Below are 24,108 nucleotides of genomic sequence, written 5' to 3'. Positions count from 1 at the left end.
AAACTAGTCTACTGCCAAACATAACTTACTGCTTGAGAGAGCATGTAAGAATCTGGCTGATTTATAAACTGTGAAAGTTGAGCAAATGATCTGTATGAAGATGAAAACTTCTGTGATCCTGTTGACAGAAGTGGAGAAATGCTATGCATGAACTCTGTCTTTATTGAAGATGCGTTGAAGTAATGATTGACACATATGGTAAAAAATGAGGGGAAAACCAGCTCTGCACACTGTGGGCTCTGATTATAGCTGAGTCGTGAAGTCTGCTGAGGGTGAGATTGTTGTAGTGGCACCAGCGAGCAGAAGGGAGAACAAAAATAATGCCCAAACTCTCGGCTGCCTGGACAGCTTTTCCTTTGTGTGTAATTTTAAGTGACTGAGTTAAATTTATCCTGCCTGAAAACAAATAACAGAAGGGGAAGGCTGACTTTTCAGGGCCTTTTGTCTTTCTTTTTCTGTAACTTGTTCTAGGTAACATTACTCCTAGGAGCAAAATCACCTGAGTTGACAGTTTGTAGACCTGGACAAACAAACATTTTTGCTTGTCTGTTTAACAAATGTGATATTTAGCTGTTTACTAAAGAGAAAGCTACACAAAGAATTACAGTTCACTTTTTTCCTCCACCTTGTGTGCTCCATCACTCTGTAACAATATTTTTCCTGCTTATCTAGGGTTATCTGGAAATGAGATTCATGTCTGGTTTTGTTTCTACAATGTCTTGGGAGGTTCTTCCCCTACCTAATGTAATAAATATAGCTTTATCATTCCATGCACCATATCTAGTTAGCATGACTCAACCACATAACAGCAGTCTATTCTTTTGACAGAGTTGCAAAGCTGTAAAATACCTTTGGATTGCTATTGATTTATTGTATGATTATGATTCCTGACCAGCACTCTGAGAAGGTTGCCTTAAATTTTCATATCCCATGCTGATTTCTTTTCTATTATGTCAAATAAATTACTTGTCTTGTTTTTCATGGTCCTTAGCAGCTGATTGACCCATTCTACCTTTTATTACATGTTAAGATGACAGCTCTGGCCTTTGACAATGTTACATTATCAAGCAATAATTTCTTTGCCTTCTTACATGTTGCATCCTGCGCTTCGAAGGTACTACCCATTAATATCAAAGTGTATCATCTTTATTTCAATTTCTCTTTAAATAAATGTGTGCCAGAGAATGTCAAATAATCTGTACTCTCAGAGTCAGTGCTGCTGCCTGTCCCCATGACAAGGACTCCTGCAGTTTCTTTGTGAGTGTCCCCATCTGTCCAGCTCTGTCCTGCTATACATTCTCACAGATGGTTTTCTTTCACAGCCTGCAGCTGCAACAGGGTTTGAGAGTATGAGAAACACTTTAAAGATGCAATAGTAAAGTACATAATGAACTGAGTTAAACATGAGTGTGTGTCTGAGAATTCTTGAGGTCAGTAGTCACAAGAGATACCAAGTAAAGGTTTTGCAGGTGTAAAAATGGCACTGGTTCAGTAACTTTATAAATATGGATGTTAGAGGAAAACTGCTTAGAGTTAACAAGTAATTTTTGCTTACAGACACTCAAATGAACATAAAAATTAAATTTTAGGCTTTTTGAAACTATTTTTTTAGTATTTTGTTAAAAGGGAGATGCAGATGAAAAAGTCAAAGTGCTGCACAAACAGTTCAGGCTGGAGTAGGCCTCAAGCAACACTAATTGCTGGGGTCATAATGGAACCTCTAAATTATCTCGTAATAACTGGGAAGCCTTCTGTCATATGTTAATTGTATGAATTTTGAGCAGAAATCCTGTTTCTGCCAGGAATTTTTTCATCAGGTAAACAACATTGGTAGCATTTTTTCTTCCTTTTTTTTTTCCCCCTGAGGCCAAGTACTTAAGGGGCTTATTTGCTTTTCCCGATAGTTCAGCTTTTTGAGTAATTCAGGGTATTAAAAATCTTTTCTGGTATGCAGCTTTATTCCTGCAATGCTAATACTAACGGTCAGGACAGAGGGGAAATTGTGATCTGTGTACCCATAGCCCTTCTAGCACCTGTTATTATCAGTGGTAAAACATCATGTCAGGAAACTTTATTCGAACAAACTAAGACACTTGGGAATCCTAGAAAAAGATTGACCTAAACTGTTCCATTTTTTTCATGAAGCTTTTTCATTTTAAGACTTTTCATAGTGAAGTTTGTGTGGGAGCAAAGCCTAGATGACTTCAGCACTCATGTGTGTAATCTTTCAGCACTGCAAATGAAATTCTAGCCTTTTTGCACTTAACAAAATAATATATATAGTTCCTTACCAAAGTTTAACTTTATATAGTAATGCATCACAATTCCAGCCTCAGGACTTGTATCCAAGCACATACCTTCTAAAATATGTAAACAGCATCAAATAATGAATATACATAACAGGAAATGATTGATCAATTGCCAATTTGCAGGTTTTTCACTAGATATTATTTCAAGTCTGAAGATTTATTTTTGTTTACGTTGTTCATTATAATTGCATGCTTCTTATGTGAATATTCTCACATAGAACACATGGGGACAGCAATTTTTCATATTTTGGTTTTGTTGCCATACCCTGAACTTTACATTCTATGTAGGTTCAGATAATAACAGTAACTTTATAGGCAAATAATTCTGTCCATATGTTCACTAAATTACTTCTTCTAATTGTAAAAAAAAAAGTAATAAATATGTGTCCCACTATGGAATACTAAAAATAGACTCATTCTAATGCCATTGTATGACTGCAGGAAGATGCCAGTATCAGATTGTAAAAGCCTGTGAGGCTTTGCTGTGAGGCTTATCTAGTTCATGTCAATAGACTAATCCCTATATCAACCCCATATTGAAACCTACAGAAAAATAAGTATTTTTGTCACTGTGGAGCAGAAGGCTTGATTAGAAGAAATTCACAGGGGGAAAAAACCAGAAAGACTTTTACCTGCTTTGGAAAACCATGGCACAGAAGTAGTGGACCTACTGGGCAGTAGTTGTCAGCTTTGGTATCCAGGGCAGGTTGTCAGACTCACATCTGAATTAGATGACTGAATTTCCTGATGTATTTAGGTAACAGCAGGCAATGGCTCGAATCCCCCATGACAAATGCTTGAGAGATGATGTAACTCTCTGGTTTTGGTCTCTGTGACTGGCTGCATTCAGGACTCCTAGACTAGGCAAGGTGTTTTGCTGTGATTTTTAATTCAATTCCAAGCATTACAGCACTAAGGTAAATAAAACATCGAGGCATCAGGAGTGGCAGAACGCTCCTAAATATCCTATAACTTCAAGCTCAGAATAGTTCTGAGGTGGAAAGACATGGGTACTGATAAGTTCTATTTATTCATCAAGTTAAAATCTCAGTGGTCCAGTAACACTGCTGCCCTTCAAACTACAAAAGAAGGAAAAAACCCCAAGCAAAAGCCAGCTGAATTCCAGGAATAATGCCTATCATAGAGGCAGTAAAGCTTGCTCTGCAACTGCAGGGTTAAAGCAGCACCATCATAATACACATGAACACAAAGCACTTGTCAAGCACTGGGAGAATTGTAAGGAGTCAGAAAGTCACTGCCAGGCAGAGGAGCTGATCATATACACTGGATAATATCAATTGGATAAAGAATCAGTTTCTGAAGGATAGCAGCTGAATGTCTCTGCCTCTCAATGGGGTTGGAAAGCCATGAACATCTTCCCAAGTATATTGTCATAGGAAAGATCCAAGTGAAATTGGAGAACCCGTTATGGCAAGCAAGGAGTTAGGAGAGGAATTCACCAGAGCAATCCAAGGTTCTTTGGCAGCTCTCTAGGTGACTCTATTGCAAATCATTTACTTAAAAGCAAGTTGTAAATTTGCCCTTGAAGAATCCCTTGAAAAGTAAGGAATGCCGCATAATTTTAGGGATGTGAGGCACATGTGACAAACCTGGCCTAGCCTTATGGAAAATATGGGTCTTGGACATATATAGGTTTAATTAGTTAATCAGATTCTCTTAATGCATATGAAGTAGAGTGGCATAGTTCAGGCAATCAGTTTTACTTCTTTGTGATGAAAATATAAAGTTTTTAATGCAAACTTTACAATAAACTGAGCAACTTTAAAAATATGTATGAAAAACATTGATGATATAGGTCTAGCTTGGAAATTCACTTGACTGCATTATAAGGGTCAAGATACTACTGAAGCTCAGTGCCACAAAAAGAATAATGTGGTTTGAGTTTAGAAACTTAGAATCCATCTAGTGGGTAGAGAAGTGTTGATATCATCTCTCATAATACTGTATGCTGTCTACTTAACAATCACAGTGAATAGAAATGTGCCAACAAGGGGAAAAAAAAAAAGGGAAAATTCCATCCTGGTCTAGAAAAACAGCTACTTTGGGTTATTTTTGTAGGTGTATAAACTGTAACAACTCTCTGTGGTATGCCAACCCTGGAGAGAGGAGTCCAATTAGCCTTAAAAACAAGCAGAAATGCTGGAACAATGGAGGATCCTTGCTGTTAATACAGCTTCAGAGTGAGTTTTGGTGGTGGTGGATTTTTCAGAACTTTCTTCCATTATTCCAAATCAGCGATTTAGATTGCAGATCAAATCAACAACCTTGCCAGATTAACATTGACCATGGATTGGTCCCTGAGCATTCTTTTTCTTGGAGGGCTACAGGATTCATCATGTTGTCTTTTTAAAAACTTATTAAGTCTTTCTACTGTCTTTACACTAATATCCTTACAGGGTAATCATCTTATTAACCTTTTATACCAATCAGTGCAGCACTGACAAAACCACTTGGAGGTTATACTATCAGCATGATCTGGCTGAGTTAGACAGCATGAGTAAAAGTAACCATTCTAGCCCCTGACAGAAACTTTACAACTTTAGAAAATGTAGGTATTTGTTATAGGCTGTTGGAGAGGTGGTCAGTTTTGTTTAAGCTATAAAGTTTTGTAAATACAAATATTTGATCACCATACCTACAAATATTCTCACAGGGCAGTATGAAGCAGCACTTGATCTAGACTAGTGCCTTTTCAGATATAACTTTCTTTGTTCCTTTTTTTTTTTCATTTAAAATATTCTGTAGATGCAAAACACTTACTGAACTTGAAACTCATTTTGCTTTTTCCTTTGTAAGGATCATTAGTGACTACTCTCTGTCAATTTTGCAGTTGAATTACTTACATGAATTTTAAAAAAAATCTGACTTGGCATACAGCTGAAATTAATTCTAATTCTGCTGTATTGTTGTCTTAATCCTGGCCTGTGTTCATGGCATGTTTTAATGTAATGATATCTGTGGCTATAGTTACTCTTTCTGTCATTAAGTAAGATATTAAATAAGCTTGGGCATTAAACAGATCCTATACATTTGCAGAGATTTAGTAATTTGCCCTTGTTATTGCAGTTTTACTGCTTTCAGCCTTTTTTTTTTTTTTTTTTTAATTGTGTGCTGCTAAGACTGAGTACGTATGCCTGTATCTTGGGAAAGATTTTTGAGCATCAAAATACATTTTTTGAAAGCTATTAATATGCTCAGTTAAACTTTTAACTTGTCAACCAATGACAGTGTCCCCTGATTATACTTCAAAATTAGCAGACAATGAATAACTCCTCTACTCCAATTAATTCAGCTCTCTAACTCCTGTCACTTATTTTTTAGATATTTAAGCTTGATATTGTCCTTTCTTTCCATTACTAAGCTGTTTGAAACAACTTGCTTTCAAAATACAGAGTCCACATATTCTCTGTGTACTTTTTCCCATTATTTACTGATTGGCCATATTTTACTTTGCAAATAGGAACCAACTCCCAGCCATTTCCCATCAGTAAAAAAACCCGTTGATAACAGTTTAAGACAATTTAGCATAAAATGAGAAGCAAGAATCCCTCAGTGTCTCAGTTTAGGGGAGAAAACTTGTGGCTCAGCTGGTTTTGTGGAAGGCCGTGATGGTGCCAGGGGCTGCACCTCCTCCAGGAGCGATGTTTGCCGCCCCGAGGTTCCGTGTTCGCTCCCTCTGCTGTTTCCTGCCAGCACAGCGCTGGGGAGGCACCGCTGCTCCCAAAAGCTTCAGCCACAGCTCCCAGTGCAGCCTGAGCTTTCCACTGCAGCTCCGACAGAGCAACGAGCTTATTTCCATTCATATTTCCCCAGATTAATTGGAATTCCACTGGTGTAAATGTTCATGCAGTAGCTCCCTGGTAATACTGATTAGGGATGTCACTGGACTTGTCAGAGTACACTAATTTTTATAAAGCCTCTATTAGGTGTAGTCTGATAGCGTGCATTCTCCTGGCAGTGCTGCAGAGAGGGATGGTTCTAACAGGAGCTTGTCAAGTGCCTTTGCTGTTCTTCAGAAATCAAAGTAGGAATTAGAAATAAATAAATAATCCCTCAACAACCCACACATGGGAAAAGGAAAAAACATCCCATTGAACTGGAAATGTGAGAGGTTAACAAAGGAGGTTAAAGATATGCTAAGTAAAAAAAAAAAAAAAAAAAAAAAAAAAAAAAAAAAAAAAAAAAAAGAGAATTGAAGAGAGTAAATGTTTTGTGACTGTGCCTAAAATGTCTTGGAGGCAGTGTTCTGCAAAGCATGTGGCTGTCATTGCTATCCAGCAATTCAGACTGAAACTTACAGCATTTAAAAAGGTTTCAAAAGTTTAATTAGTTTTGTAGAGCTAAAAGAAGTGAAGTACCTGCTTAGTGTATAAATACTTGAAGGAGCAAAAACTGCTCAATATTTAAAGAAATACATAATCTAACAGAAAAAGGCAAAGAACAAATTGCTAGAAGTGAGGTCAGATAAATACCAACTTGAAATAGTGGGGATTTAATTATATTCTTTTAGGAAAGAGGCTGAACCAACTTCTCTCTGGCATCTAAGGCTGATCCAGGTGGCAGCAAAGACATAAAGGTTCTTGATGTGTTAGAAATCATGGAAAAACCTGAGAATGGTCATGTGTAGGAATTAGTGCTCATTGCCCCCAAAAGGCAGTGAGATCAGTAGCTCAAGTGAAGCACATCTACACCAACACCCACAGCATGGGCAACAAACCAGGGAGGTGGAGGGCACTGCACAGCAGGAAAACCATGGCACAGAAATGTGGTGGGATGGCTGGCACAGCTGGAGTGCTGCAAGGGGTGCCCAGAAACTCTGCAGAAGGAATAGCAGGTAGGTGATGTGCTGCTTGCAGGCTGCCCTGGCACAGCAATCACAAAGTGACAGTTTGCAATTCTCAGAAAGCAAGGAGGCAGCTCAGCAGAACTGACACCTTGGTCTTGGCCTGTTCAGGAGACTGGCTGAAAGAGTCCCTTGAGGGGACAGTCCTGAAAGACAAAGGAGGCCAGGAAAGCTGGACATTCTTCAAGAAGGAAATTTTAAAGGCACAGGACAGGGCAGGCTGTCCCCATATGCTGAACGATGAGCCAGTGGGGAAGAACTTGTCTGGGAAACCTGTCTGCTCCTGGCCTGAATAGGTGCAGTGGCTGAATAAAGAGTCCTGTAAAATATACATCTAGGTGATGAAAATCCTTATATTTATATCATTGTACATGCAGCTTAATAGTTGAAATCTTTGCTTTACTGGAGAAGTACTGGGAAATTGTTCAAAATTTCAGCAGATTATATTGTAGATGTTGATTTCATTTTATTGACAGCAGTTTTCAAACAACAAAACGAACAAAAATATTACTGCCACTGATTTTAATATGAGCAAAACCAGACACCAGATTTTAATTCTTTGTATTTTGCTTTCCTGATTAATACTTCTGTATTTCTGTGCTCTTTGCATTCATTATTTGCTGTGAGGAAATTGCTAATTTTTATTAGTATGAATTTTCTTTATTAATACTGCACATTCTCAATTGTTTCCTTTATTGGTAAATAGATCCTGGATGATACCTTGCTTTCTGACTCATGAAACTGACTTTCCTACTTAGAAATCAGTTTTATATGCAATTTGTTGTATTGCTCAATGTACAGGTACAATATAAATAGGGAAACTCTTGCAGAGTAGTAGAGAGAAATGAGGCGCTGTACAGCTAAGAAATATAGAAGAAAAAGGTCTGGCTTCCCCCAGTTGGATTTTTCAATCATTCTCCCTCATTGCTATAATTAATTTCATGACTGTAGTACACAGGACTCATCCCCAATCTGTTATATCACAGTGTCACTTTTTGACGCTGATGAAGATCGATAACAGCTCCTGCTAAAAGGTCATCAGTCACACAGCAGGGCAATGTCAAGTGAGGTGCAGCTGGTCAGCAAAGAGAAGATGAGTTATAAGATAAAGTCTTGGCTCACCCACATGATTATTATTGAATTTACAGGCCATGCATATGGTAGATTGCTAATACCTGCTACTCTTTATTGCTTGGTATCTGAAGTCTTTCCTGTTCATAAACTTCTGAAAAAAACCTTGATTTTTTTTTCTTCAATTTTTATCCCACTTTAAAGAATCATTATTAGCTTAAAGATAGCATAAATTAGTTTTCAATTTTGCACTAGAGGCAGGAAGATCAATAAATAATCTGATTTTAACATTTATGCAGTTGTATTTTTGCTGAGAAGCCTTGTCCCGTGTTTTGAGGGTTTTTGCTCCAAAGTTGCCAGCATCTGTCTTGAATGGAAAGTAACTGGGAGTGATTAGTTAGAGATTTAGTTAAAAATTATTCTGAATATGGATTTTACAGATGGTATGATTTCAGATAGTTGCAAGTTCAACTTGATTTGAAGATTTTAGAGAAATTTTAATACTTTTTCCATGGAGGACTTTTGCAAGGTGCCTTCTCAGTTAGCCTTACACAAAAGATTCTAGAGCACACTCATTAAGAAGCAATCAGAGTTTTCTGGAACAGCTTGACAAATGCTTCTATACTTCTGTTTCTCTATATGAAGATTATTATCCTCTGAACAATAGAGAAATTACACGGTTATCCAAAAGTGCAAGCTAGAAACCAACAGGTTTTCTATGGTAAGTAATAAATCCTGGACATAAAAGACCTCCACTGAACTTAAAATTGAGTGCTGAAGTGATGTCTGTGTCATGCAGCTCTGATTAGGGCAGGTGGCATTTCTGGTGGGAGAAAAAAGATAAGTTTTTAAAAATAGAAGTGCAATATGACTGACAAATGCAGTTTACAGAAAGAGTGACTGAGCCATTGCTGTCTAAATCCCTAATGTATCCTCAAAGGATCTTTCCTTTAAAAGTTGTTTAGTGTCCTGCTGTTCTCTCTTGTTCAGGAGATGACAAATACTTCCTCTAAGTCCTTGCTGCTTCTTTTGATGTGCTCCCCTTGATTCAGTGTTGGTATTTATGTCATACATTGCCCTCCAAGGAGCCCAGTCCCCAGAGCTGAGGCCTGAATGGCAGCAGCATCATAATACAGATTTGTGTATTATGTGTGAAAGAGTGTGTATTATTTTAAATTTTAGTTATTAAACTTCATAGATGCAGTCATAAAAGCATATCTGCAGTGACTCTACTACAACAATTCTTAAACTTTTCCATATTATAATATTCATTTTCTGTCATAGAGCAGTGGAGATGAGGAATTTATTTCTTGATTATTCTATCAACTTGCATCAGTGGCTTAATCATCCTTGTCTGTCTGACTTTTCTCAGTTCCAGATATGTATGGCTTATAAAAAAAAAGATATTTTTTGAAAGAGATACTTCTTTAAACACCTTTTTAGCATAAAAATGTCCCAGAGTATTTGTTGCACGCAGAGCTTGGATAATTGGTTTAGCAGGCTGGCATATTATGTTTAAATGTCTTTCAAAAAAAGGATTTACCAATAAACATGCCAGAATTCAGTCTGATTTTATAGATAAAGACTAATAAACAATTGAATAGATCTTTATTATCATGCACTGGTCATCTGCCTTATGATTTGCAAGTTTTTTGAGAGTAACTCCATGCAAACAAGCTAATACAACATTCTTGACTTCCACTGCTAAAAGGGACAGTACTCTGACACATTGAAGTGTTTATTTTTGTTAACTTAAATTTTAAAAATATTTTTGTTCTTGGAAAATGAAAACCACATCAAGTATCTATGCAGTAAATGTTTTAACAGCAAGCTTTTAAATTATACATGTTTACTGTATGTTTTTAATAGATTTGTAAAATTTGCCCTTATATTACATACTGGGTATTATGGCCAAAGTGCTGCAGTGGAATCTGCCCCTACAATGGTCTTTTAAGGACTAGACCTTATATTTTGAATCAGGAAAACAGATTTCCTAGAATATAAATGCTTATTTATACTACTAGAATAATTTTAGTAGTGCTCAAGATTCAAATCTCTATAATGACTAAACAACCAAAATAATTAGTCTGAGTAAGATTCATGAATAAAAATATAGATAAGTCAGTGTATTTCCTGCTTCCAGTTAGATTTTCTAATATTGAATAATGTTGAGGTTTTATAGTTACTTTAGAACATCAAATGTACTCAGGAGTTCAAATGTAGGACAGCCTTTTTGAAAGGGTTAAAATTTTAATTTTGTATCAAATATTCTATTTGCAAAAACTGAAAGGAATAAGAAGATTTATACAGGTAAGATTTTAAAATCTGATTAAATAGTTTGGAGTTGCGCAGTATTTTTTTCAGTTAACAAAAGTAATTCTGTAAGTTTAGATCCTCTTCCCTTGAGAAAGGGTTCAGCTTCTAATAGCAAAATCTTATCAGCATTTTATTTCGAATTGTTTTCTGAAATCTTGCATTCCATTCCTGCTTTTTCTGCAGGTCAGTTTTGTCCTGCCTATCCCTTCTCCTACTGTTGTGAGGAAATTTTTCTGGGCCTGTTCTCTCCAGAATGCATTCGCTTACACCCGTGATCATTTACAGACAAGAACCCTAAATTTGACTGCCTGCTTCAGCAATACAGCATCTGTCATTTAAACCATCTCTTTATCCCTTTTTATGAATATTTTAATGCCAAGAATATAAGCACACTTCTCTGCTATTTCCATGGAAACCTGAAGAGGGACTTGAAATGAATGCAGTGGAAAACAGAAGTTGGAGGAGAAGGCATCTCTGGTTCACTCTCTGTGCTTAGGACAGGTTCAGGAGTCACTGGACCACAATTATTTCCTCTTATAACTGGGTACAAAATTAATTACTGTATTTCTGACCTAATATTTAAACGCTAAGTTGAAAATAGGAAAGCAGTACACAACCCAAATGCCTTTTCCCTATTAATGGATTGAATAGAAAATCCATCTATACTTGCTTAAGAAATTCGAGAAAAGGATAAGTGGTAAGCAGCCTTGCTAATAAACAAAATCCCTTCCAGACTGCAAAAGTTGATAACTTGGCTAGTTTTCTTCCTTGTTTCCTCTGGTATAACTAATTCTCATAATGTCCCTTTCTTGATTCAATCCTAGATCCATTAATTAAGAGTCCTCCAACCAGACAGGAGTTATTTTACAGAGACAACACTGGAAGTTGATTTGTTGCAAAAGACATCAGTCAGACATGCCAAGGCTTCTGCATTGTTACTCACATGGAGCAAACATTTAAAAAGAAAAAAGTTAGTGTGACTTGTAGTTCTGTAATAACAGAGAAGATCAAATGTTCAAACAGCTGCTTTTTTCCCCTTCCCTGTTGCTCTATTCTGTTATCCAACTTGTCATTACTCTACCTGCACTTCCTTTGATTCCCCTTGTGATCCCACAAGAACCAGCTCAAGTGACATGATAATGTTTTTGAAATAAGCCAATAATGCTGTTTCTATTGTCTCCTGAGAGCAGGAGAGTCCCACAAGACACTTCCTTGTGTAACTCAATTAGTCTCAGCACATCTGACACCCCTCTTGATCTCAGTTATCAATTTCAGTTCGAATTATTAGATGGCAAGTTAAAATAAATAATGTGATGTATTTAGACATATGGAACCCCACAGTTTAAGGATAAACAATCTAGTCTACCTGAAATTCACACACACAATGAATAATAAAATTTGGTGATGGATGTATAAAGTACACAGCCCTATCTTCTAGCATTGCAAATTCCACGATCAGTGTGAAGTACCACAAGAGCTTTTCCCCAGTGTAGGAGAGAAGGAATTTTAGAATAATACACAAGGATCCATTTAGAAGTAGCCACAGCCAAGATTCTTTAACAGATGCCTGATACCTGGAAACACTTAAATCCACCACTCTTACTGTACTAGACTAGTAATGAGAAAGATGGGGAAGAAGGCAATAAATCAACCTTTCTTCAAATGGTAAAATGATGGTTTAAAAACAAGAACAAAAAAAGAGATTAGTTTACAGGGAAAAATTACTTTCAACCATTATTATTAAAAAAGAAAAATAATTAAGAATGTAATTTTTTTAATGAGGTCTTAATATTTCAGATGGCACAGCCATGGTCTCAGAGGTCCTGGGGTTCTTTCCTAATTCCTTTGCGAGTTTGAATTGTTTTAAATTGTGCAATTTTCTGTGCTAATGTTAATGGTGCAAAGCATTATTATGGAGATCTGATCAGCCTCTAACAGCACAAAATTATATAAGCACTGTTTCTCATCTGGAATGTACGAGTCAGGGGAGGAAACAGCACTGGAAGAGTGAGGAGGTTGGGAGTAAGTTTAGATTGTGAAGCATTGTGGGTTGAGGATGAGGTGGAGAGGAGTTTGAGTGCTCTGGTGCAATCAAATAATCAAGAGTTAGTAAATGGGAGAATGTTGTAACCTTATTTTTACTGTCTTGTTTGTGCATATTTTGATTCTGACCTTATATTGATGATGGGTTTTTTTCCCTAGATTATATGCTTCTTTCAATGAATGCAATGATTTTTCTGTGATTAATGGGGGCTCATGTGATAAATAAGACTGTCAACTGCAGGAAACTGCCATCATCTCTAGCAGAGGGAGGAAAATGTGAAATGAATGGAACAGAGGGTTGCAGGAAAACAGAAAGCTAATATAGCTAAAGCAATGGAACACTACTGAAAAACTGGGCTAGAACCTAGCATAGGTTCACATTCCTTTTTAGGTCCAAATGTGTTTATTAAATTACAATTTTCTTCAGTAATCCCACATTCTTCCTTACTTTTCTCAAAGCAACCTAATTTGACATTCTGTGATTTTATGTGTAGTAGATCTGATTATGTAGAGCTACACCAGATATCACTGATAGCTTGAAAAACCTGTTAAACCTTGTTAAAATAAATTAATACATGTACTGAAAACTTATATTCTAGAAAATTAGTGTCTAGAATTACTGTGTTCCTTCTAACTATAATTTCTCATTGTATAGATTGTTTCATTCCCTATTTGCAAGTTACTTTTAACAGCACCTCTTGATCTGACAACATGCTGTTGGAAACAAATGTAGTCAATGAAATATTCAGATACAATAATTATAAGCTTGAGGAGAAACCAGTAATTCTGGGTTTTGAGCAGTTCATAAATAGCAAGTCTATAGTAAAGCACAAATCTATAAATTGAGTTGTGACTCTAAAGACAAATATTGACTAGCACAGAACATTCTTGCAAGTTGAATGAGACAGAGTTCAGTGAAGAGAAAATGTATTCTTGTAACCTGAAACCACAGCATTGGGTTGTTTGGGATTTGCTTAAATACAGTCCTAATTGAACAACATCATTTTTACTCCTTTATCTGTAGCCCAACAGATTAGAATTTCCATCTCAAATATGACAGAAGCACTTCTTTTCCAGTATACATCACCATTTCTTTCATTCTTCTCCAATTGTTCTGAAATAACTCCATAGAAATTATCTCTTGAAACTGATTTGATCTGAATCCCAGTAATGTTGCTAAAAACCAGAAGAATTTATTGAAAGTGAATACAAGATTCTCCATGATGCTAAACATCTTATTTTGCACTTTTAGCACTTTTCTCAGTTCATGCAAATAAAAGACCAAGATCAGACCCAGATTTAGACCCTCTGCTTGAGGCTGCTTTGGTTTCCCTTCAGCTTTCTTCCTCTTGCCTTCTCATTCTTGACTCTAAACACTGACCTTTGTGCCCCTCTGCCTCTGTTTCTTCCAGGTTAGTAGGAGGCAAACTCAGAACCCCCAGAAAGGGAAGATCTTTGTTAGAATTACAGACAAGGATGCTAAAAATAACCACTTGCTCCTGCTACCTTAATCTTGCCATGTGGACAGGCTACAAAGGGAATGCAGCTGCTGCTCCCAAGAGTTCTTGCTGTGCTAAACTCCATAAGCATCTTACCTAAAATATCTTCAAAGGTGCAATAAAGCAAGAAGCCAGTGCTCCTGCAAGAGTTTCAACTGTCTAAGCTGTGAAGGCAAAATCCCTCTCCAGGTGTCCCATGGTCTGAGAAATTGTCTCAGGGTTTGTGGGACTTCTTTTCCCTGCAGTGAATTTCTGAGCATAAAGGGCCATTTACCTTTTTTGGTGTGTAATAGGCTGCTTTTATTGTTCAGATACTACTGAAGAATGAGTACTGACCAACTTTTTCTGGTGAAAACTGGTTCAGCATCAATGTGGACCAGCCTCTCTCTCTTTTTTGTTTCTTTCTTTCTCTGTCTGTCTTCCTGTCATTCAAACACTCCAGCATTGCACAATGCAAATTACTAGAGGTCAGTACTTGTAGTGCCAAGAGCCTTTGCTTACCTTTCAATGAGAAACACTCACTGCTTCAAATGATGGTGAAGTGTGTGAAACAAACTTTTTCTGAACTGGGCAAGACTGATGGGAAAGGCAAAATTGCCTGGGAACTGAAGTAATTTCACATGGGTTACATAAAGAAGTTTTTACCAGCAGGGAAATAAAAAACTGATTTCTCCCCGAGGATGAGCTGTTCTGACAGCCAAAACACACAGACCAGCTGTACTAGGTCACAGCCAGTACCTGCAGCAGTCTGTGTCTGACTGCAGGCAACAATGGACATTTAGGAAAAATATGGAGACAGATCAAGCATGCACTGATATTTCCTGCAAGTTACCCTCCCAGGTAGCTGAACAGCAGATTGCATCAGCATCTTCCTGTTTAAGTGTCCTTTTAATTCCATTGCTTCTTGAACCCAATTACACTTTTCTGACTTTTACTATTATAATTATGATTCTCTAACATCTCATGACAGAGTTTTACATTTAATTATGCACTGTATGGAAGGAATACTTGTGTGCTGTCAGATTAATGAATTTGATGTTTCTTACTTCCTGCATTGTAAGACATGGTGAAAAAATCATCTGCTATTCAACATTTCCATACCATTCATGGTTTTATGACTTCTGCCATGTTCTCTCTCAGCTCTTTCTTTTTCCAGATTGAAAGAACTAGTTTATTTAATTTCATATGATAGTCATTGCATGCTTATGATAATTCTTGCTGGTTCTCTGTTTTCTAATGCTTCTGTTATAAATGATTCCTCATCTTACATCTTTCATAAAGATCCAGAGCCTCGTTTGAAACCTTGAGTGTGTTGGAATGAAAACCTACTTATTTGATAAGCCCTCTTTTCTTTACATCATAGGAGTATTTTCCCCAGAGAAAGGGCATTCACAAACATTTTGCAATCTGCCTCCCTGCCACTGTTGTGTTACACAAAGTTACTGAGCTCACTGGTGCATTCTAGTGGCACACTAGTGGGCAAAAGTATTGGAGTTCTTTCATTTTATAAAAAATATTCATTTCTGCTTCTGTATCCAATATATTGTTTTACTTCAATTAAGACAATTGTCAGAAAGCAATATTTACCCTATTAATACAGTTTCCCACCCTGAAATGTATTAGAAAAATGACTATTTCAAAGGAGGTACATTCTTTCTTTATACATACAGTATCAGCCAAAGCTTGGGTTATGAATAAATTATACAAAAGGTAGGTCAGTCAGTAGCCTGAAACAGTGAATAAACACTTCACTTGTGTAGTTCTCTTGCAGATTTCTGAACTATTTCAATAGCTTAAGGGCTATTCCAAGGACCAGAGAGCATCAAAGAACAGAAAACCATAAACCCTGGGTACTCCACAAAGGCCACAACTCCATTTGTTAACTACTTCCTTTTCCTTTTCCTGCCTCAACAACAAGATAGTGACTCTTTCCATCAAAGGATAGCCCGTGTGCTCCCCTCTCTTTGGGAGGCAAAGTTTGAGACCTGCTCAGAATTGTGTGTGTAAAATTGACTTCTTATCTCTGCATTCAACTATAAATATGTTTTTACATTGGAATTACAGAAATGTAGGCTTGATGTGATCTCTGAAGGTCTGGACTACTGCCAATAGTAAATCAGGCCAGCTATGGCTTTATCACTTGAGTGAAAATCCTCTATGGACGTAGATTTCATAAAACTCAGCAAATTGTTGCAGAGCTCTGCTAGTCTTCTGAAGAAAACCTAACACCTAATCTGAACTTCCCAACTTCCAATTCATGTTCTGTTTATTCCTTTCCTCTAATACTGCTGGGAGAAGTTCTGTGTCACCATTACCTCAAGTAATCATAGGCTGTGACTCTTTGGCCTCCTCTTTGCCAGCCCAAACAAGCTCCCTCAGCCTCTCCTTGGAGGTCAATGCAGAGTTAAGTTGTCTTTGGGTAGATGGAGACTGGAAATCAGGAAGAAATTTGTAACTGTGAAGGTGGCGAGGCCCTGGCACAGGCTGCCCAGAGAAGCTGTGGGTGCCCCATTCCTGGAAGTGCCCCAAGGCCAGGCTGGACAGGACTCTGAGTGACCTGCTCTAGCAGAATGTGTCCCTGCCATGGCAGGAGCTGGAACTAGGTGATCTTAAAGCTCCCTTTCAACTGAAACCATTCTGTGATTCTGAATGTCTAGACACAAAAGGCTGACAGTAAGCTTAAGGGTCTCAAACAAGGACAGCTAAAGTTCTGGACCACTTTATGTGTAAAACTGTGCAATATTTCAGCTATGTGGAATATGTGCTTGAAATGCTCCCTTTGCCCTTGAGCTAAACAAATAATCTAAAGACCTGGAAGAAAAAAACAACTCCATCTGAAAACACTGAGTAAGTGTTGAAAGCAAATGAAATATATTACCAGGAATAGAAAAGCTGGACTCTATTAACATATAAAAAGCTCAATCTAAGGATAAAACATCCAGGTATTTACAATTGAAATGTAGATGTTAATGATACCTTGAATATATTTTCAAGAACTGTGACATTTTAAATGAATATGCTTTTATCAAGAAAATGTTTTAATCTAGATTCTTGCTAACCTCCAGAAATAGGCAGTTTGCCTGGGATACTGTACAATGCTTAAAAACCTCCACCTCCAAAGCAAACATATATGCTGCGAATTTACTTCTTAGAACTACATGAAGATCCTAATTTGTACTTGGGGCACTGTGAAAGACCCTGGAGATTTATTTTTATATTCTATTTATGGGATGTTTACCCTTATAGTACTGTTTGTGCCCCAAAATATTTCACAGAGAAGCAGAGCACATGCACTCATAACATAGCAGCCAGAGGCTTCTGTAGCAAAAAACTTTGCTGACTTGGAGGCAGTAAAAGCAGAGTGTTAACATTTGTTTGCTGAGCAACTGAAACACAGCAAGCCCTCCCTTAAGGAGAAAAACCAGGTTACCAACCCATTTAATGATTGAAAGCACTGCCCTGGCTGGACATTGTATGGGAAATGTGTAGGTTTTAACATGCTGGCCCATTGTGACATCAAATTTCTTTTGCCAGCTGCAGCAGCATAAATTTTGTCAATCTATCCCTATTACTGCTTCCCAGAAATGTTGACTTGTGTGGCTGCTCTGTCAGACATAGGACCAATATTTACTGCCCCATATTTCTATTCTTTTGAAGATAACTTTTTCTGGAACTTTCCTCTGGATTTGTAATTCTCTTACGGGTGTGATAAATATAACACCTATCACATGCCCATTTTGTGACTTCTATATATAATTTTCCTGTACTTCAGCTTACTTAAAATATATGTATAGCTGGTCACAAGCAATAAATCACTCTATAAGTATTTCTCCATTTCTATTTTACCCCTTTTCTTGTTTGTGGAACAGCCTTTAATACCCTGGTCAGACATGCAGGAGTAGCCTTTATCTGGACCTTATAGCATTTCTATGGAATGACAAATGTCACCCTTTCTGATCCTTGAACTCAGTAACCTTTTCCACTGTTCTTCTAAAAGTTTTCTATACATCCTTTCTTTAAGTTCCCTTTAATTTATAGGTCCTAGCAGAAGCACTGGTTGCCCTGCTCCTTTGCTTGGAAATCTCCTGGCTCAAAATGTAATCCCCCAGTCAGGAAATTTAATCAAACTTCTTTTTCAGCTCATCTTCCTTTACTACAATCATAGCTTGTCAGATTGTACTTAGTAGGATTAACAAATCTGCATTGTTCCTGATCTAGTAATATATAAAATAATTTTGTTAGATAGCATTAAAGATTTCTTTACCCCAGTTTGTCACTGGCACACGTATCACACGTATGTAACAACCACATACCAATTTTCAACTGAGCATGCACTCCTAAGATGTGACTTTCTGTTTCACTGCAGGTCTGAAAAGTTTCTGGGATCAATTTTCAAAGACAAATGTTCAGGACTCTGATAAAGTAATACTCCCAATTAAATCTGCTTTGTCTGGTTTAGTCCACCATAAGCCTTAGTAACACTGCAGTGTTTTCTCAGTCACAGAGAACATACATGATAAAATATTCATAATGTTGTTCATTGCCATCCTATACAATAGCCAAGCCTAAAGGTCCTCTTGTAATTCTCATTCATACTGCCAGTTTCAGTTATCATCTACAGAGTTCTATGTAAAGAGAATACCAATATTCAACAGGAAACCATTATGAGATTGCATGCTGCACTACCACTTTATAAGGTCTATTTTCCCTTGCTTCCCTGAAAAAGAGGTAACAAATACTGACTACTGCCTCCTCTACCAGTTCTACATTTGCATGTACAAGTGTAAGTATGAACAATTACAGGACATTATTTTTAAAACAAAGAATTAATTTGGTATCTTACAAATTTTGCTCGCTAATGTATAATTTCCTCCTGATTTGAGAATGCATCTGAAAAAAACTCAAAACAAATTTGTTTCATGCTTAGTAAATATTTTGCCCTTTCAATATAAGTAGATATCTCCCTATCAAAATCACACAAGATTTCTTCAGGGCTCCACTTCATAATGCATATGTTTCTCAGCCTTCTATAAGCTGAAGGTCATAGAATCTCTCATAGTAAAGATTCAATATTCCTACAATAGAAAATCTTTTACCATCCCTTTCAATTTCCCTTCATTGTGGTGGCATAAACTAACATGCTATGTTAGGTTTTCTCCTTTCCACACTTCACAGTCCTCATATATGCAGGACAATGAAGGGCACTTTGGTAGGAAGGACATAAATAGATGGCATGTGCATATATATATATCTGTATGATAGGTGTTATATTAATATAGCTGTTCTTAATTATCCTGAGATCCTTTTTGTTTATGATGTGACTGGTCAGGATTTCCTGCAGTGGTTTTAGGCCAATGGAACAAATTGTTTGGGTGATGGGATAATGAGTTTGTCTGCTGGCAGAATAAGTTAAGCTGCTAAGGGACTTAAGAACACTTCTTAGTGAATTCACAGTGGGACTTAGTCTTCTATGTCACCTCTTCTAATTTTGGCAGTTTAGAATTCCAACATTTTCCAGGAAAACTTTGAGCTCCTAGGATAGGGAAGAAAAGGTTTGGAAACCAAAACAATTTTGTCTAGTCAAATCCCTATTGCTTACCCCATCTCTTCTGGGAGATGCCAAGGCTAGAAACAGATATATACAGGACAACCCAGGTAAAGTGTTTTATCTCTGTTTAATTCTACCTCAGTGGGGTTCTTAATTTCTTTGAGAAGCGTTGGATTAAGTCTACTTCTCTCCAATAGATAGTTTCTTCTTTTTGATTTTCAGATGAAAGGAAATTTTAAAAACTCATTAAATTATCATAATTTTTCCCATTTAGTCCAGCAGCCACCTGAGCATATGGATTCTTTTAGAAGCCTTCTCCCTTTGAACAAAAGATGAATCATACAATAGTTTTGTATGTGTCTTATCCAGCACTCAGTCAGAACTGCCTGACTGCTGCAGAGGAAGGACATTTCAACTCGGTGTTTTTTGCAAAAAAAGAGTGTCTCTTTGTATTTATCCAAGCTGTCTTGCTTTCTCTATTTTTGTTTTTTTTTTTTTTTTTTTTTTTGTTTTGTTTTTGTTTTTGTTTTTTAAATTATTCTACTTTCTCTCTGCCTTTACTCAAGCATAGTTTGAATTCCCGAACTGCTTTGACTATGAGTATCCTGGGCAATGGTATTTCCTTCATTTATTTTGTACTGTCCTTATTTCAGAATGGATCCTTTTTTTTTTTTCTTTTTTTTTCTTTTTTTTTTTTTTTTTGTCTATTAACCTTAAGGAAAAACATCCAACTCATTCAATTATCTTTTTAGCCCACTATCCCTTCTTCAAATACTTTGGCTTCATCTGCTTTCTTCAGAAGATCTTAAGTCATGGATCTCTAAAGAAGATATTTGAAACAGTGAGTTTTATGCCATTTGGTGAAATCGCTCATAGCTACCAGCATATGCTAAATGTCAGCAACTATGGCAAGGAAAACCTCTACAGGAAAATGGCAACAGCTTCCACTGGTTATTCCAAGATTTATTGACATTTAAAGATTTTCTAACTTTTCTGGAAAGCAAATATTACTATTCCTGCACAAATTTTATTCATTATTGTTTATGGCTTACACAAGATAAATTTTACTTGGTTTAGTTAACATTTTCAAACCCCCAAGTGCCTACCAATTTTAAAATAATGATGATGAAAGAGATATAATGATTGAAAGATGAAGTCCTTAAGCTTTTAATACAAATGACAGTTAATTCCCTTATTTGTAATAGTTTGTCTCTTCATAATTTTTCATTTCTAATTTCAAAGCTCTCCAGCTGTGACTAAAAAGCTTTAATGTGAAAGCTGTAAGGAGATACTACATGACAATTTGGCTCAATTTACCAATTCTGTTCTTTTAATTACTTGCTGTCTTGATAACTGGGTCTTCCTTTTTGAAAACACTTACTTGTTCAGAACTCTTTCCTGCTAAGCACACCTGCACTGTTACAGAGGATGACCAGGGATGTTTGTGCATCTGCAAAGTATTGGAAGCATAGAAGCAGCCATCTGTTCCTTAGCATGTTCTTTGCCTTAAGCAACCAATTTCTTGTTCTTATGCTCAGAGAAGAATTTGCAATTAGCCTCCAACAAGGCCATCTGGGTAAGGCATTGGCATAATCTTGCTTATATCCCAGCTTGTGTATAATTATAAAATTACAGCAGCACATTTTTTTCTGACCACTTGGTTATATACTCTCTTCAGGATTGCAGAAAAGACACTGCAGAGAAGAATTCCTATCATTATTTTACTACGTTTTATTATACCTTCGAGAGTCATACAAGAGTTTATTCTGTTTTTATTATAATAAGACATAACCCTCTCAAGTTCACTTTCCCTGAGATACATAAAGTAGTTTTACAATATTGTCAAAAGCAGAAATGAACCTGTTATCCTGGGAGTTTATGAGTGGATATGCCATATATTTTTAGTGCCAGCCTTGAGCTTAGAACTGTGCATATATCACTTCTTCAGATATGGCAAAAATCACATGGGATGAGGAGATGGAGCAGTACTGGGGAGGACTCAGGGATGCTGGTGGGTCTGGCCCAGCCCTGCCCTGTCCATGTGTGCCTGGACCCAGAAACCTCCCTGTGCTGGGCTGATCCCCCAGTGTGGGCAGCAGGGGAGGGGGAGATTCTGCCCCTCTGCCCCACTCAGGTGAGTGCCCATCTGCAGAGCTGTGTGCAGCCCTGGGGTCCCAGCACAAGAAGAACACAGAGCTGTTGGAGCCAGTCCAAGTTGATCAGTTGGATAGAGCACCTCTCCTACAAGGAAAAGCTGAGAAAATTTAGATTGTTCAGCCTGGAAGACAAGGGTTAGGGGTGACCTCGCTGTGGCCATCCAGTACAAGAGATGAATCTATAAGAAGGATGGAGAGAGACTAAATACAAGAGCCTACAGTGACAGCACAAGGAGGAATGGCTTCAAACTGAAGGACAGTAGATTCAGATTAGGTATTAATAAGAAACTCTTCCCTGTGGCCAGTGAGGCACTGGTATAGGTAGCCCAGAGAATCTCTGGATGCCTAATCCCCGGACGTTCATGGCAAGGCTCGGTGAGAATGGAAGGTGTCCATGGCCATGGCAGGAGATTTGGAACTCGATGGTATTTAAGGTCCCTTCCAGCCCAAACAACTATATAACTGTAAGATTTGAAGGCAAGTTTTCCTTTCTGATACATTTCCTTTCTTTGGCTATTAAAATTATGACCTGGATTTGGGGGGGTTAATTTCCCAAGGTATATCACACATTTATACCATGCAACCACAGCCTAGCACTAGCATAATATCACCTGCATCTTTGTTGGAAAGGATTCTTTGTTTGCTTACTTGCTTTTTAACTAAAAGAAATTGTATTGAATTTAGTTAAGGATATTATGACTTTCAGATATTGAGTAAATATGATAATATTACACTGAAGAAGAAATTTATTCGGTGTCAAGATCAACAATTTACTAATATTTTCTTTCTATCACACAAGAGCTCACCAAGTTTATAATAACTTAAAACTGTCTGTCCTCTTGTATGTGTTCATAACATCTCTCCTAATTTATGGAAGGGTTTTAATTCTCTGCTTTTGTCCTTGGATTACAGATTCCAATGGAGGATTTGGTAGTAGAGATACAGTGTTATGATCCACCACAAAATACCCTAATGAGCACAAACATCTTAAAATGCAGTATCCTGCTGGCATGATTGTTCTAAGAGTTGGCCAAAACCCTCTATTAGCTGTCAAAGATTTTTTTTCAGACTATTAGTAGCAAAAGCATTTTGACTGAGATAAAAATGTTTTGCCTGGTTATTATCAGCTACAAAATCAGGAAAGGAAATCCTGAGTATTTGAAAACAGTCTATGATGTTTTAGGGGATTATCTGCTGTGTCAGTACTTGCACTGAAAAGAAATGCTCAAACATATTTTTAAATATATGTTTTTGCACCTATAAATCTGTTTCTATGTAAAGTAGGCTGGAGTGTCAGATGACCCACCTCACAATGGAAGAAGTAAACTAAGAGCCCCTAGATGAGAACCTCTGAGTGAGCTTGTGTTTCAGTGTGCCTCAGGAGGCTGCTGAGTCAGCTCTGCCCAGCCTTCATTGGCAGCACTGCGGGGCTTTGGGAATGAGCAGCAAGTGCCACCAGCCTTGGGTTCCACTGTGCACACAGAGCTGAAGCAGTGCCTTCGTGCAACTCGGAGAACACAGGGTGCAGTTCTGACCCAGTCAATCTTACCAAATGAAAAGTGAGGAAAGTATATGAGGTAATTTGAAAAGCTTATGTAAACCAGTCTGCTCCTATTGCACCCACAATGCATTTTTAAGAGGCAGTTTTTTCAACATGAAGCTTTAGTGTAACAATAGTGATAAATACTGTTCGATTTCCTTTGAAATAATAACAATATATTTTGTTTCCAAATAAAACAAAATAAAAAGTAAATTTTGAATAAATTATAATTTCGTATTAATTTTTTGTTATTATTATTATTCTCTCTTCCTTTCACCAGGTGACTCTAGTAAAGTCAAGGAAGTTGCACTAGACACAACAGATACAAATTTCAGGAGTATTATGCCCAAAATAGTTCTATTAAAAGCCAAAGTCATTCTCTTGCCTCCATTTTTTGTTACTTCCAAACTGGAGAAGGGGCCAGAATCCTTCACAGTTAAACAACAAAAATACCCAGACTCTGATTATTTTCATCCCCTCTGAACACAAGCCAGACAAAAGGAACACATACATATTTGCAAATAGTCTTGTAAAACAAATATACCCTTGGTTTTTGATATCCCAAATCCCTGCTGTTCACTTACCCTGGATCACTCCTATGACTCATGCTGTATGCATAACATCTTCTAAAACTTAAACATACTGGAAAAATATTGACCTTGCCAAAAATGCCCGATTAAGACATTTTCTGTATCTACTTTTGACAATATTTGAGTGATACTTCTTTTAATGATCTATAATATTTTTTTCTAAATATTACAC

General features: G+C 37.1%; 2 protein-coding genes across 5 annotated transcripts in view; one reads left to right on the top strand and one right to left on the bottom strand.

The window, feature by feature from the left end:
* The window catches only part of RSPH14 (radial spoke head 14 homolog), a 72,226-nt gene that overhangs the window by 39,636 nt on the left and 8,482 nt on the right, over window positions 1-24,108 (bottom strand). The window lies entirely within an intron of this gene.
* Window positions 1-24,108, top strand: part of GNAZ (G protein subunit alpha z) — a 50,134-nt gene that overhangs the window by 23,643 nt on the left and 2,383 nt on the right. The window lies entirely within an intron of this gene.

Source organism: Erithacus rubecula, assembly GCF_903797595.1.
Source record: "Erithacus rubecula genome assembly, chromosome: 19".
Lineage (NCBI taxonomy): Eukaryota > Metazoa > Chordata > Aves > Passeriformes > Muscicapidae > Erithacus > Erithacus rubecula.
This window is presented reverse-complemented; position numbering and strand designations above follow the sequence as displayed.